The following is a 12,656-nucleotide window of genomic DNA, read 5'->3' as shown; positions in this document are numbered from 1 at the left end:
CAGAAGCACACGACACGTGGAGGGCTGTCGTTGGAGGGACGAGTTCCGTGAAGGCTCAGCAACCACCTCCAGGTTCTGCAACCGGGAGCAAAATAGGCCATTTATAGACCACCACCACTGACTTTGCTAGGTAGCTCAAGCCGCTGGAGCAGTTCAGTAGCTGCCACCCCGGGCCGGCCCTGTCCCCTCCCTCCTCAGGCCCCGCCCTTCGCAGGCCCCGCCCCGCCCCGCGGCCTCGGTCTTCCTTCCGGGTCGCGCTGGGCCGGGTTCGCCGCGGCGGCAGCGCGGGATCCTGGGAGCGGCCTTCCGCTGCCCACGCCGGGCGAAGCCCTGTGTGCGCCCGTCCGGGAACCTGCAGGGTACGGCCCTTTCTTCCTTCCTCCCTCCCTCCTCAAGGTCTCCACGTCTGCTCGGCCGTGGGCGGGGCCTGGCGAGCGCCACTCCGGGGCGAGCGGGGAGGAGGCCCCCGGCCCACGCATGGCCGTGGTGCTGCGCGGCTGCGCTGACCGGCAGGGGACGTGAGTGCTGCCGCCTCTCCTCGCCGCTGTCTTGGACCCGGCGCGCGCAGGGCGAGCTGCGGACTCGTGGGACCCCCTCCCCTCCTGACAGGGGCTGCGCAGCCCAGACTTTCCCTCCCGCGCCGGACGGTTTCTGTCCACGAAGGCCCATGCCACTAGATGCCTTCTTTCCACCGTCAGGGATGGGCCCAGCCACTTGGCCACTGTGTTTGGACGTGGGGCTGGTTTTGCAAGTGCTCTCGGCAGCAGGGCTTTCGGGGAAGCCGCTGTCCTACCTGCGATCTGCAAAGGATTAGGAAGTTGGGTGGGCGAAGCCTGGGGTCACGTGCTCGTTGTAGGCTGTGGCTCACTAGTCACCTCTGTTGGGAGCCACCTGCCCCCTCTGCTCCCCGCGCACACTCCCGTGTGTAAGTTCGGAAGGCAGACACATTGCTTATTTTGCAAACTCCCATCCTACATGATATTGACTAGCACCCTTCAGAGCTCCTTGTCCTGGAGTAAGTTCTTGGGTGGAAACGCAGTCTAACTAGTGGGCCTGAGAGCCGCCTTATTAGACAGTCTTAGTATTCATTGAATTGCATTATTTCCCCTCTCCAGTCCCACGTTTTAGTTCTTTTGAACCCTGTTCCGTCTTTGCTTTGAAAGTCGGAGAGGTGAGCGCCTGAGATGGTTAGTTCTTGTACTTCCATCATGAAGCTGTTTGTGTCCCTCTCTGTCTTCAGTGTTGTTCACAGCCGATGTTTTGCTTCCGAGTTCGGTCCTTGAATAGAAACGATCCCATCTTTCTTTAGCATGCCAGTCTCGTTGCCCAGCCCTCTCAGTTTTGGTGCATAGTATTTGCCGTCTTCAGGGATCTAACTTTGGAGCCCCCTTTGGTCTTTCTTCATCATATGAATTGTGTATGAAGTCTCTCAACCCCCATAGTTCGAAGTCTTACTCAGTTTTTGGTTATTACTAGCCAATGACTTCGTCATCATTTGTTGAATTCTGTTCTTTTTCTCCGTACCAAGTACTTATATATGGTGGGCTCTTGTTCCTGAGTATTGAGACCTTATGTTGGCAGTGACCTACTTCCTGTGGTAATGCCATGCTGCTCTTGTTACCCCAGCTTTAAAATGTGTTCTAAAGTCTAGTGATTTGAACCTTGCTTGCCATGTTGTGAACATCCCTGATTTTTTCTCTTTTTTTGTAGTGAACTTAGTTGGGTACGAGTCTGATTTCTTTCTTTTGCTTGCTCAGATGGAGCTCACTATGTAGCCTTAGCTGGCTCACTTAGAGGTCTGGTTGCCTCAGGCTCCTGAATGCGGGTAGTGGGGTGGAGTGGGGTGGGCGGGTGGGGGTTGAAAGGTGTGCAGACCCCACCCAGTTGAATTCCTTTGTATCTTGATCTTTCCCCTAAAATGTCTTGCCAGTATTTGAAAAATTTTTTAATGTTTGTGTTCCCCATTGATCAGTTGAATTAATGGCCATTACTAAATAAACTTGTTGCTGGCTCAGTTCCACCTGTAGACGTGCTCCGGACGGCTGTATGCAAATGCAGATTCACAGTCTGCACATCTGTTGGCTTGTGTGTCTGTTGGTGTCAGTGACGTTCAACATTCTGTGCTTGTTTTTAGCCCTGCAAACTCAATGCTTTCTCAAATGTCCCCTTGAGTCCCAAATGGAGTCAGTTTCCTGTGTTGCTGTAGTAGATACGTGAATAATAGACATTGCTTAGTATTTTGTTCTTTCCAGACATAAAACTATGTGTATAAGTGTGTTTCATATAGTTTGTAGTATAGGTGAGCATACCTGTATAGAGATACATAAGATACCCTACGTCTTAAAGGTCTTTTTGGTTCATTATCGTAGGAGGAATCTAGCATTTTCAATCATCTTCTGATATTTAGAATATTATAGATTTATTTCTGTTACAAGTGAAATTATAGGATCATTTCCATGTGTGAGTAGCCCTTCCTTGTTTCTTGTTTCTCTTTACTTGATTTCAGTTAGTCCTAGTTTGAAAATATTAAGTGGAAAATTCCAAGGGTAAATAGTCTTTAAGTTTTACGTCATGTGCTATTCTGAGTAGTGTGATAGAATTGTATGCCTTACTGATCTGTGAGCCTTCTCTTTGTCTAGTCTGTCTACACACTGTGTGCCCATTATGTATTGAGTGACATACCTGGCCATCACATCAGCTGTGTTCAGGTAACCCCCTTTTTTTTATTATTTAAATTGCCCTGTTTGGCACAAGAGTACTACTGTTAGAAATTCAAGTGTGTCAAGAAACCAGCCATTAAGTGCTTCCTTAGATAATTAGATATGTATAGGAAGTATGTATGTATAGAAAGATGCGTTGTTTACATAGGATTTTCTGCTACCCACATAGTCCACTGTGGAATCTTAAAACATCTCCTGGAGGATGAGGGACATGACTATATATTTGTTTATTTGTTTGTTTTCTTGGTGAAAATGATTAAATTGCTGGGTGAAAAGATATTTATAGCTTTTAAAGTTGCTGAGATTCTGCCGTGGTGTTTTTTATTTTTATTTTTATTTTTATTATTAAACTTTTTACACATGCTACTCTCAGTTCCCTCTCCTTCCCCGGCCTCCCAATCCTCCCAACCCCCCATCCCACTCCATATCCCCCCTCTGCTCCCCAGGGAGAGTAAAGGCTTCATGAGGGATTTCCAAAGTCTGTCATAGCATCCTGGGCAGGGCCTAGGTCCTCCCCCATGTGTTCAGGCTGAGAGAGCATCCCTCCATGTGGAATGGGCTCCCAAAGTCTATTTGTATGCCAGGAATAAATACTGCTCTACTCTCCAAGGTCCCACAGATTGCCAAGGCCTCTTCTATAACACCCAGGTTTGGGAGAGATGTCTGGATCAGTCCCATGCTGGCCTATCAGTAATCAGTCTGGGGTCCATGTTTAGGTCAGCTGCCTCTGTGGGTTTTGCCAGCCTGGTCTTGATTCCTTTGCTCATCGTTCCTCTTTGCAACTGGGTTCCAGGAGTTCAGTTCAGTTTTTAGCTGTGGGTGTCTGCCTCTGCTTCCGTCAGCCACTGGATGAGGGTTCTAGGATGGCTATAAGGTAGTCATCAATCTCATTATCATGGGAGGGCATTTAAGGTAACCTTAATGCCAGTTGTTGTCATTCTTGTAGATCTGTGAAGATCTCACTAGTGCCAGATCTCTCCTCCAACTTATAATGGCTCCCTGTTTTATGGTATCTCTCATCCTTCTCTCCTCTCCTGTCTTCCTGCTCTCCCATGTCCTCCTCTCTCCTCCTCTTCTCCCCCTCTCTTTCTCCCATCTCCCTCTCCCCTCCCCTACTCCCTGCTCCCAATCCAATTAGGAGATTTCCTCCCATAACCCTTCTCTGGGTTACCATGCATATCTCTCTTAGGGTCCTCCCTGCTTCCCAGACTCTCGGGGTGGTGGGATTGTAGGCTGGCAATCCCCTGCTCCTTGTATAAAATCCATATATGAGTGAGTACATATTTGTCTTTTTGTGACTGGGCTACCTCACTCAGGATGATTTCATCTAGTGCCATCCATTTGCCTGCAAATTTCAAGTGCTGATAAGGAGACTAGGGAGATGGGTCAGTGGTCACAAGTGTTAGTTGCTATTGCAGGAGTCCTGGATTTAGTTCCCAGCGCTTACAACCACCTGTAACTCCAGTTCTAGTAGATATGATATCTTCTAGCTTTTGCAGTCACCAGACATGCACATGGTATACATGCATAAATACAGTAAAAATATTCATATGCATAAAATTTATAAATCTAAAAAACAAATTTAAAAAATATTTTAAAGACCAAATGTATACAGTTTATGATGCTGCCTTCGACAAATCATTGCTGAGGATGGTAACTTTATGGTTATGTCCTACTTGGAAGTCAAGAGTCTGCGGATGGTTTTGGAAGGCATGGGACTCCTGGATCAGAGACAAAGTACTATCCACAGAGTGATGTGACAGGGCCATATGATACTAGCACCTGTTGTCAACTTTGTTAAAAGGGGAGAATCCTGAGTCTTTCATGGTGAACCCCAAGTAAACCTGCCTGAAGGAGGAGATGTGCTGGTAATTTCCCTGGATAGTTAACATACCTGTATGCTGTTACTTACTAGGGAGACTTCTTTATCTATCAAGGCTGTTGACTAAAAACCAGTACAGTTGTATTTGAGACATGCAGAAACTTCCATACCTGAACAGTTACTACTGAGATAATATGGTCACTTTGCACATTTGGTAGTTTGGGGATGAAAAGTGCTGTCTTATTGTTTTAATATTGCATGTCTATGCTCATTGATGAGATTGAATATCTGTATTTGTTTACTGGTCATTTAAATTTTTGTAATGTACCATACTCCTTGCCTATTTTTATGCTAAAGTTCTCCTCTCGTATTGACATGTTTCCTCTTTATATTTTGGGCCATATCATTAATATTTTTCTCAGTCTTGTTCCTTTTAATTTTCATTTTTATTTATGTGTATGTGCATTGCTCTGTGTACATCACCTGTGTGTGGGTGCCTGCAGAGACAAGAAGAGGATGGCAGAGTTACAGGCAGTAGTGAACTGCCTGGTGTGGGTACTGGTAACTGAACTCAGGTCCTTTGGAAGAGCGATGAGCATCCACCACCGAGCCATCTCTTCTTCGGTCCTACTTCAATGTTGTTTCTGAGAACTTTTGCTATGTAAATATCTTGATTGTACTTTTCTCAACTCATATTGCATTTTAATATGATTTTTTGTATATTATCTTGGAATTATATATTTCTTGGAATGCAAATTACTGCCCAAAGTTAATTAAGAGTTATGACATTTTAGTTAATAGAGATCTATGATATTGAACTTGAATTTTTGCTAGGCAGGCTATCTGTAAATATTCTTTTCTTTAAAGTAATTTATTTATTTTTATTTTTGCCTGTATGTATATATGTCTGTGTGAGGTTGCTGGATTTCTTGGAATCAAGTTGTGAGCTGCCATGTGGGTGCTGGAAGAGCGTTTGGTTCTCTTAACTTGTGAGCTATCTCTTTCTTTTTATTAATGACGTAAATATACTCTATTTTGCTATACAAAAATGGATAGCTAGTATTCAGTTAAACTAAATTCATAGACTCAGAATGGTGTTAACAATTGAGGATGCTGGGGTTTTTGTTTTTCTCTTCTTCAATCTCACATGCCTGATTTATACTACTTTAGTTAAACTTGTGTGTGTGTGTGTGTGTGCGTGTGTGCGTGTGTGTGTGTGTGTGTTAGTGCTAAAAAATTCAGGGTTCTAAATCCTTAGACTTCTCTCTTTTTGTCCAAGATGAGACAATGAAGGAAAAGGTTCAATGCAGATAGCAGATACTATATTGAGTACTGTAAGATAATTTGTCTTGTAGCCTGTGGCTATAAACACCTTCCTTCTGCCAGACATCACAGTGGGCATGAAGAGGCTTTCCACATCCATTCCTCAGAAAAACATCACTCATCTCATCCTTCAGATCTCCTTTTTTGTTGTTGTTGCTGTTGCTGTTGTTTTAACCCTGATTTCTATGTGTTTAACTAAACCAAACAAAAGTGTGATGGTGAAATGCTTTAGAAATTTGGAGGTGCTTGTTAAAGGAACCTGGAGAATCAGGGCAATGAGAGCAGATTCTGCAGAACTAACCTTTATTAAGTCTTCATTTTAGTTCAGTGGGAGTCCAAGCTCCTGCTTCACTTTCTCATGAGACACCTCTTGTAGACAGAGGGCTTCTCAAGAGCCTACTGTAGTCCAGAGTCTTTGTATTACTCCTTCCTTCTCTTAGGAATACTTTGAAAACTGGAGGAGAGCCCCCCACTCCTTTTAAGTTTTGCATCATGTGGATTCCCTTGCCTTTTCCCCTTTTTCATTTGCTTGGATTTTCCAGAGGCTTCAAAACTGGGCACGAGTTGTTTCTCTTCATTTGTCCATTTAAGAACTCCTCCTGTGTCTTCTATATTGGAGCTCTGCGTGTGTCAGTTTTTTGTCACTGTAACAAAATAACCGAGGCAATTTAAGAAGAGGAAGGATTTGTTTGGATCAGGATGTTAGAGACTTTAGTTACAGTCATTTGTCCTTGTTACTCTAGGCCGGTGGTGGTGTAGAACATCATAACAGAGCATGTGGTAGAGAAGCCTGTTGACCTCATGGAAGTTGAGAAGCATAGAAGGATCCAGGATCCCCATGTTCTCTTCAAGGCCATGTCTCTGGTGACCACTTTAATTTACCTCACCCCTTGAAAATTGAATATCTCCTATAGTACCTAGAGCCCAGCAACTAAGCCTTGTCACAGGGGCAGGTGACACTGAGCCAAATCATAGCAGGCATTGGTGGAACTTTTTAAGAAAATCTTTTTGTTCTTAAGACATTTGAAGATATTGTTTTAAATTATGCTTGTGTGTATTTTTCAGTATGTGGATCTATGTACACAAGTGCAGTGTTCTTGGAGGCCACAAGAGGTGTTGGATTCCCTGGAGCTGAAGTTACAGCTGGTTCTGAGGCACCTGAGACAGGTGCTGGGAATTTAACTCCAGTCCAGTGTAAGAGTGGGACACACTCCTAATGACCTAGCCATCTCTCCACAATAAACAAACAAACAAACACTTAATAAAATGCTTAACTGGAGCATTTACTTAGAGGAAGAGAGGCACTGAAAGGTTTAAAGTGCTGTCTTCATATCTTTTTACTGTGCAGTATGTTTTTTCCTTAATTTTTTCCCTTTTTTAAAAATTTAAATTAGAAACAAGCTAGTTTTACCTGTTAATCACAGTTCCTTCTCCTTCCCCTCCCCCTGACCCCACCAATCCCCTATCCCATCCTATTTCTGTTCCCCAGGGAGTGTGAGGCCTTCCATGGGGATCTTCAAAGTCTGTCATATCATTTGGAGCAGGGCCTAGGCCCTCCCAATGTTTCTAGGCTGAGAGAGTATCCCTCTATGTGGAATGGGCTTCCAAGTTCCATCTGTATACTAGGGATAAATATTGATCCACTACCAGAGGCCCCATAGGTTGTTCAGGCCTCCTAACTGACACTCACATTCAGGGGGTCTGGGTTGGTTCTATGTGCATTGAAACCATTTGGCCCTGGGCTTTTTTTCGGTTGAGAAACTTTTGATTACTGCTTCTATTTCATTAGGGGTTATAGGCCTGCTTTAATTGCTTATCTGTTCTTGATTTAATATTGATGAGTGATATCTACCCAGAAAATTTTCCATTTCCTTTAGATTTTCAAATTTTGTGGAGTACAAATTTTCAAAGTATGACCTGATGATTCTCTGGATTTCCTCAGTATTTGTTATTATGTCCCCCTTTTCATTTCTGATTTTGTTAATTAGCATGTTCACTCTATGGCTTTTGGTTAGTTTGTATAAAGGTTTGTCTGTGGGGACACCAGACCTTGAGCAGAGACCCACTTCCCCTTCGGCCTGGGAGTAGGCAGCAGTAAGACCAGTAAGACAATGTTTACTAAAAACATGTTTACTAAAAACAATACAATGCCCGGGGCAATAAGTTCCTGGAAAAGGCCTGCCCACGGAAACGCCCTGACCTCGACCTTGTCCAAAGACTAACCGCCTCTTCTGACACGCCCAGATCAGTTTTTGGTGTCAGAGCATATAATAACCAGCCAGAGTAGGAATAAAAGAGAGCCTTCTTGAGGAGCCTTTGGGTCTATGTGTTGTCAATCCCCAACATCCTCCGCACATTCTGGACACAGGCTGCGCAGCAGCAGCAGAGGCGACATTTGTCTATCTTGTTGATTTTCTGAAAGAATCAACTCTTTGTTACAATGATTCTTTTGTATTGTTTTCTTTGTTTGTTTCTACTTTATTGATTTCAGCCCTCAATTTGATTATTTCCTGGCATCTGCTTCTCCGGGGTGAGTGTTCTTCTTTTTGTTCTAGAGCTTTCAGTTGTGCTGCTAACTCTCTAGTGTGACTGTTTTCCAGTTTCTTCATGTGAGCACTTAGTGCTATGAACTTTCCTTAGTACTGCTTTCAAAGTGTTCCATAAGTTGGGTATGTTGTGTCTTCATTTTCATTGAGTTCTAGGAAGTCTTTAATTTCTTTCTTTATTTCTTCTGTGACCTAGGCATGGTGCAATTGCACATTGTTCAGTTTCCATGAGTTTTTAGGGTTTCTGTAATTTGTGTTGTTGAATTTTAACTTTAAAGCATGGTAGTTTGATAAGATACAGGGGTTTATCCCAGTTTCTTTGTATTTGTTGAGGTTTGCTATGTTGCCAAGTATGTATTCTATTTTAGAGAAGGTTCCATGTGGAGCTGAGAAGAAGGTATATTCTTTTGTGTTTGAATGGAATATTCTTTAGATGTCAGTCAAACCCAATTGGGTCATAACTTGTTTTCGTTCTTCTGTTTCTTTGTTAAGTTTCTGTCTGGTTGTCCTGTCTAGTTGTGGGAGTGGGGTGTTGAAATCTCCCACTATAAGTGTGTGATGTTTCATGGGTGATTTGAGTTTTAGTAATGTTTCTTTCGTGAACATAGGTGTCTTTATTTAAATCTGTTTTTTTTTTCATGGAATATCTTGTTTTCTCCATCTATAGTGACTGAAAAATTTACTGGGGATAGTAGTCTGGACTGGCATCTGTGGTCTCTTAGTGTTGGTAGAATATCTATCCAGGACCTTCTGGCTTTCAGAGTTTTCCATGCAGAAGTCAGGTGTGATTCTGATAGGTTTGCCTTTATATGTTACTTGGCCTTTTACCTTAGCTCTTAATATTGTTTCTGTATGTTTGGTGATTTGATTATTGTGTGGCAAGGGGATTTTTTTTTTTTTTGTGGTTCACTGTATTTAGTGTTCTGTAAGCTTTTTATACTTTCATTGGCATGTCTTTATTTAGGTTGGGAAAGTTTTCTTCTATGATTTTGTTGGCTATGTTTTCTGCACCTTTGAGGTGGGTTTCTTCACCTTCTATACCTATTATTTTTAGTTTTGGCTTTCTCAGTGTCCCATATTTCCTGAATATTTTGTGTTAGGCATTTGTTGGACTTAAGATTTTCTTTGGTCGATGAATCTATTTCTCCTAGTGTGTTGTAAACACCTGAAATTCTCTCTTCCATCTCTTGTATTCTGTTGGTGATGCTTGCATCATTAGTTCCTGATTGTTTACCCAGCATTTCTAAATCTAGCATTCTCTCAGATTGCTTTTTTTTTTTGTCTCTGTTTCAGCTTTTAAACCTTGCAACTGTCTGAATTGTTTCTTGTAATTTTTGGTTTATGTTTTCCTCCATTTCTAGAAATTTTTTGTTTTTCTTCCATTTCTTTAAAGGATTTTTTTCATTTCCTCTTTTAGGGTCTCTATTATGTTCATTAAGTTGTTTTTAAGGTGGTTCTCTTCTGCTTCATATGTTTTGGGATGTTCAGGTCTTGCTGGTGTAGAGTCCCTAGACTCTTGTGGTGTCATATTGGTTTTTCTGTTGTTGATTGTGTTTTTATATTGATGTTTTCCCATCTCCTCTCACAGTGGGTGCAGGTGGGGTCTCTTCCTCTCCTGGTGGGTAGTGGTCCAAGGTTCTCTTTTGGTGGGTGTGAGCATGTCCAATACTCTGATGAGTCTCATGGTCAATACAGGCTGGTCTGAGACCTTCCCCCTCTTGGTGGGTGGAGACAGGACTAGCACAGTGATGTCAGCAGACTCTGGGACCCACAATCACTTCTCCCCTGTGTGTGGCAGGGTTAGCACAAAGATGTCAGCAGACTCTGAATGGTTTGGTCTGCCTGGGGCTAGTTGACTTGCCTGCAGTCCTCAGGCCAGGAGATCCCAAAGAGCCCATGTTTTAAACATGTAGGATTAGAATGTAAATTGTGATGAAAGAAAAGAGAGACCAACTCTTGAGCTTTGCTACTGAATAGCGTATCTAATTCTAGAACAGCATTAACCTCCCGTTTTACTCTTACCCCCAGTCTTGCCTCTTGGTATGTCTCTTGTCTCAGGCTATTGCTGTTAGTTTTCTTCATCCATCCTTCCTTCCTTCCTTCCTTCCTTCCTTCCTTCCTTCCTTCCTTCCTTCCTTCCTTCCTTTCTCTCTCTCTCTCTCTCTCTCTCTCTCTCTCTCTCTCTCTCTCTCTCTTGTCTCAGGCTATTGCTGTTAGGTCCTTCCTTCCTTCCTTCCTTCCTTCCTCCCTCCCTCCCTCTCTCCCTTTCTCTACTTTTTTTTTGAGAACTTTTATGTTTTTTTTTCTTTCTAGTGCTCTATAATTATCCTGAGGCCTTATCACAGATTTGGAGGCTAAAACTGTTTTGTATTTGAGAAAATAGCTTTCTTTTACTTCTCCAATCTTATCTTTTGTGAATCTTTCTTTAATTTCAATCAGAGTTCCTTTGTGGCCAGAGTCAAGTTTCTTTTATGTGTTCAGGGGCTGCTTTTGTACTGACAGAAGTTGCCCCTTTTTTACATTCTCTTTGAACAGTAAAATTTCAGTATTCATACCATTCCTTCTTAGATGACTTCAGGGAAGTTCATGCACTTGATTCTTTCCTATCGTGTTTCAGTTTTTATTACCCATTTTCCTCCTTTTTCTTTTTATCGAGGTACAGAATAATTTTTCATATGAACCTTGTCTTAAAGAATCCCTGATTAGTTTTTTCTCTGTTTGCTTTAAAGTTGTTTCCTAATTCTTCTTTGGTAAATCTATATAAATCAGGAAATGTGTGTTGAGTTCATATTGGCATACTCTAGATCAGGCATAGTTAAAAGTAGGATCTTTTTGCAGGTGAGAAATTGGGCTAAGAGAAGGTGAAGGTAAAATGAATGGTACGTACATTCTCAACCTGCCCTTGCATGAGAGGAAGGAAGTATGCCCAGCCTCACTTAGCTGAAGACTTGAAGATACCAGACATGGATACTTAGTGCCATTGTGGGCATGACAATGGGTCTGCAGGAAGGAGGGGTGCTGTAGAGGAGAAGGGACAGGAAGATAGGAAGAGTGGGGGCCTGTGGAAGAGAAGGGATGGCGAATATAGGAAGAAGAGTAGGGGCCTATGGAAGAGAAGGGGCGGGGAAGACAAGACTCTAAGGGAGTTGAACTCTGAGGTACCTGTCATACCACAAACCCTTCCTTAAACATTTCCCTTTCTGTACAGGGGGAAGAACACTGGGGGAGGAGGAGTCTGAATGTCCCTAGAGAAATAGAGAGACTCTATGGATGTTTGTTACTCTACATGCCTAGAGGGGGCGGGGTGAGTGTTGGAAATAATTCAAATACAACTAACTAGTTGAGTGTTGTATGAACCACACTCAAATATAATTCCACTCTCATGACCTTTCATCCGCATGTTTGGATTTCTAGATTGAACCCCAAAGTCCTTCCTTGCATAGCATTTCTTGACAAGTTTCAGATTCAGAAATGATAGACACCTTTGCTTGATTTGTCTCCGCATTGTTCATACTGCTGCTTTGGTATGGTGCTATGGACTGGACTCCATCATCTTTTTCCTGTCACTTATGGGCACATCTCTGTATGGCTTTTTAAGTATTTTGTGTGACCTGCCTGTGCTTTTTTCCTGGTATCCCCCTTTTTCCTGGATCTTTTCATTTTTGTAAGTTGTGAATTCACTTTGGAGTTTTAGCTGGTTTCCAGGTTCTTACATTGTCTGGCTGTGGATCATTCTGTCGCCACTTTTTGTTTATTTTTGTGAAGTCCCTTCTTCTGTGCCAGAGTATGAGCTGTCTAATCCAGTTTCTAGTGGTTCCTGCCATCCTGCTTCTCTCTGGTTCATCAACTTCTATCTCGCTTCAGGTCTCACTAGTAAACATATGTCCTCCCTTGTCTATACCTCTTAGTTTCTCTTTTCCACTATTAATGCTTTCTGTGTAATTGTGCTATTTAACTTGGTTAAGCATTTTATAATGTGGAAGATGTGATTGAAAATAAAGTTGTATTATGTTGTGTAACACAAGATGTCTCCCAAGGAGTAGAAGAGTCTCAAGATACTGCTTAAAATGGCAGCTGCTTTGTGTTCCTTGACTAGACTTGTGTGAGGTTTGCTGTGTCCTGTGGAGTTTCTTTCAGAGGGCAAGCTCTAGGGAAACCAGGAGTGTTCAGCAGGAAGCCTTGTCTCTTTGACACAAGGCTGGGAGTGGATGTAGTTAAGAGCCTGATGATCTGTGCTATCTGTAG

General features: G+C 42.7%; 1 protein-coding gene across 2 annotated transcripts in view; it reads left to right on the top strand.

Annotated features, from left to right (window-relative positions):
• The first annotated feature begins 237 nt into the window (after positions 1-237).
• Positions 238-12,656, top strand: part of Fbxl4 (F-box and leucine rich repeat protein 4) — a 71,193-nt gene continuing 58,774 nt past the window's right edge. Inside the window, exons 1-2 of one of the 2 annotated variants that reach the window (XM_040740727.1) lie at positions 253-359; positions 2,640-2,708. The gene's annotated coding sequence lies outside the window, so the exon portion shown is untranslated. Of the gene's footprint in view, positions 360-2,639; positions 2,709-12,656 lie in introns of both variants that reach the window. The other variant, XM_040740726.1, reaches the window with a different exon arrangement.

Source organism: Mesocricetus auratus, unplaced genomic scaffold (genome assembly GCF_017639785.1).
Source record: "Mesocricetus auratus isolate SY011 unplaced genomic scaffold, BCM_Maur_2.0 Super-Scaffold_6730, whole genome shotgun sequence".
NCBI lineage: Eukaryota > Metazoa > Chordata > Mammalia > Rodentia > Cricetidae > Mesocricetus > Mesocricetus auratus.
Note: the sequence above shows the minus strand (reverse complement) of the source record. Positions and strands in the feature narration are given on the sequence as shown.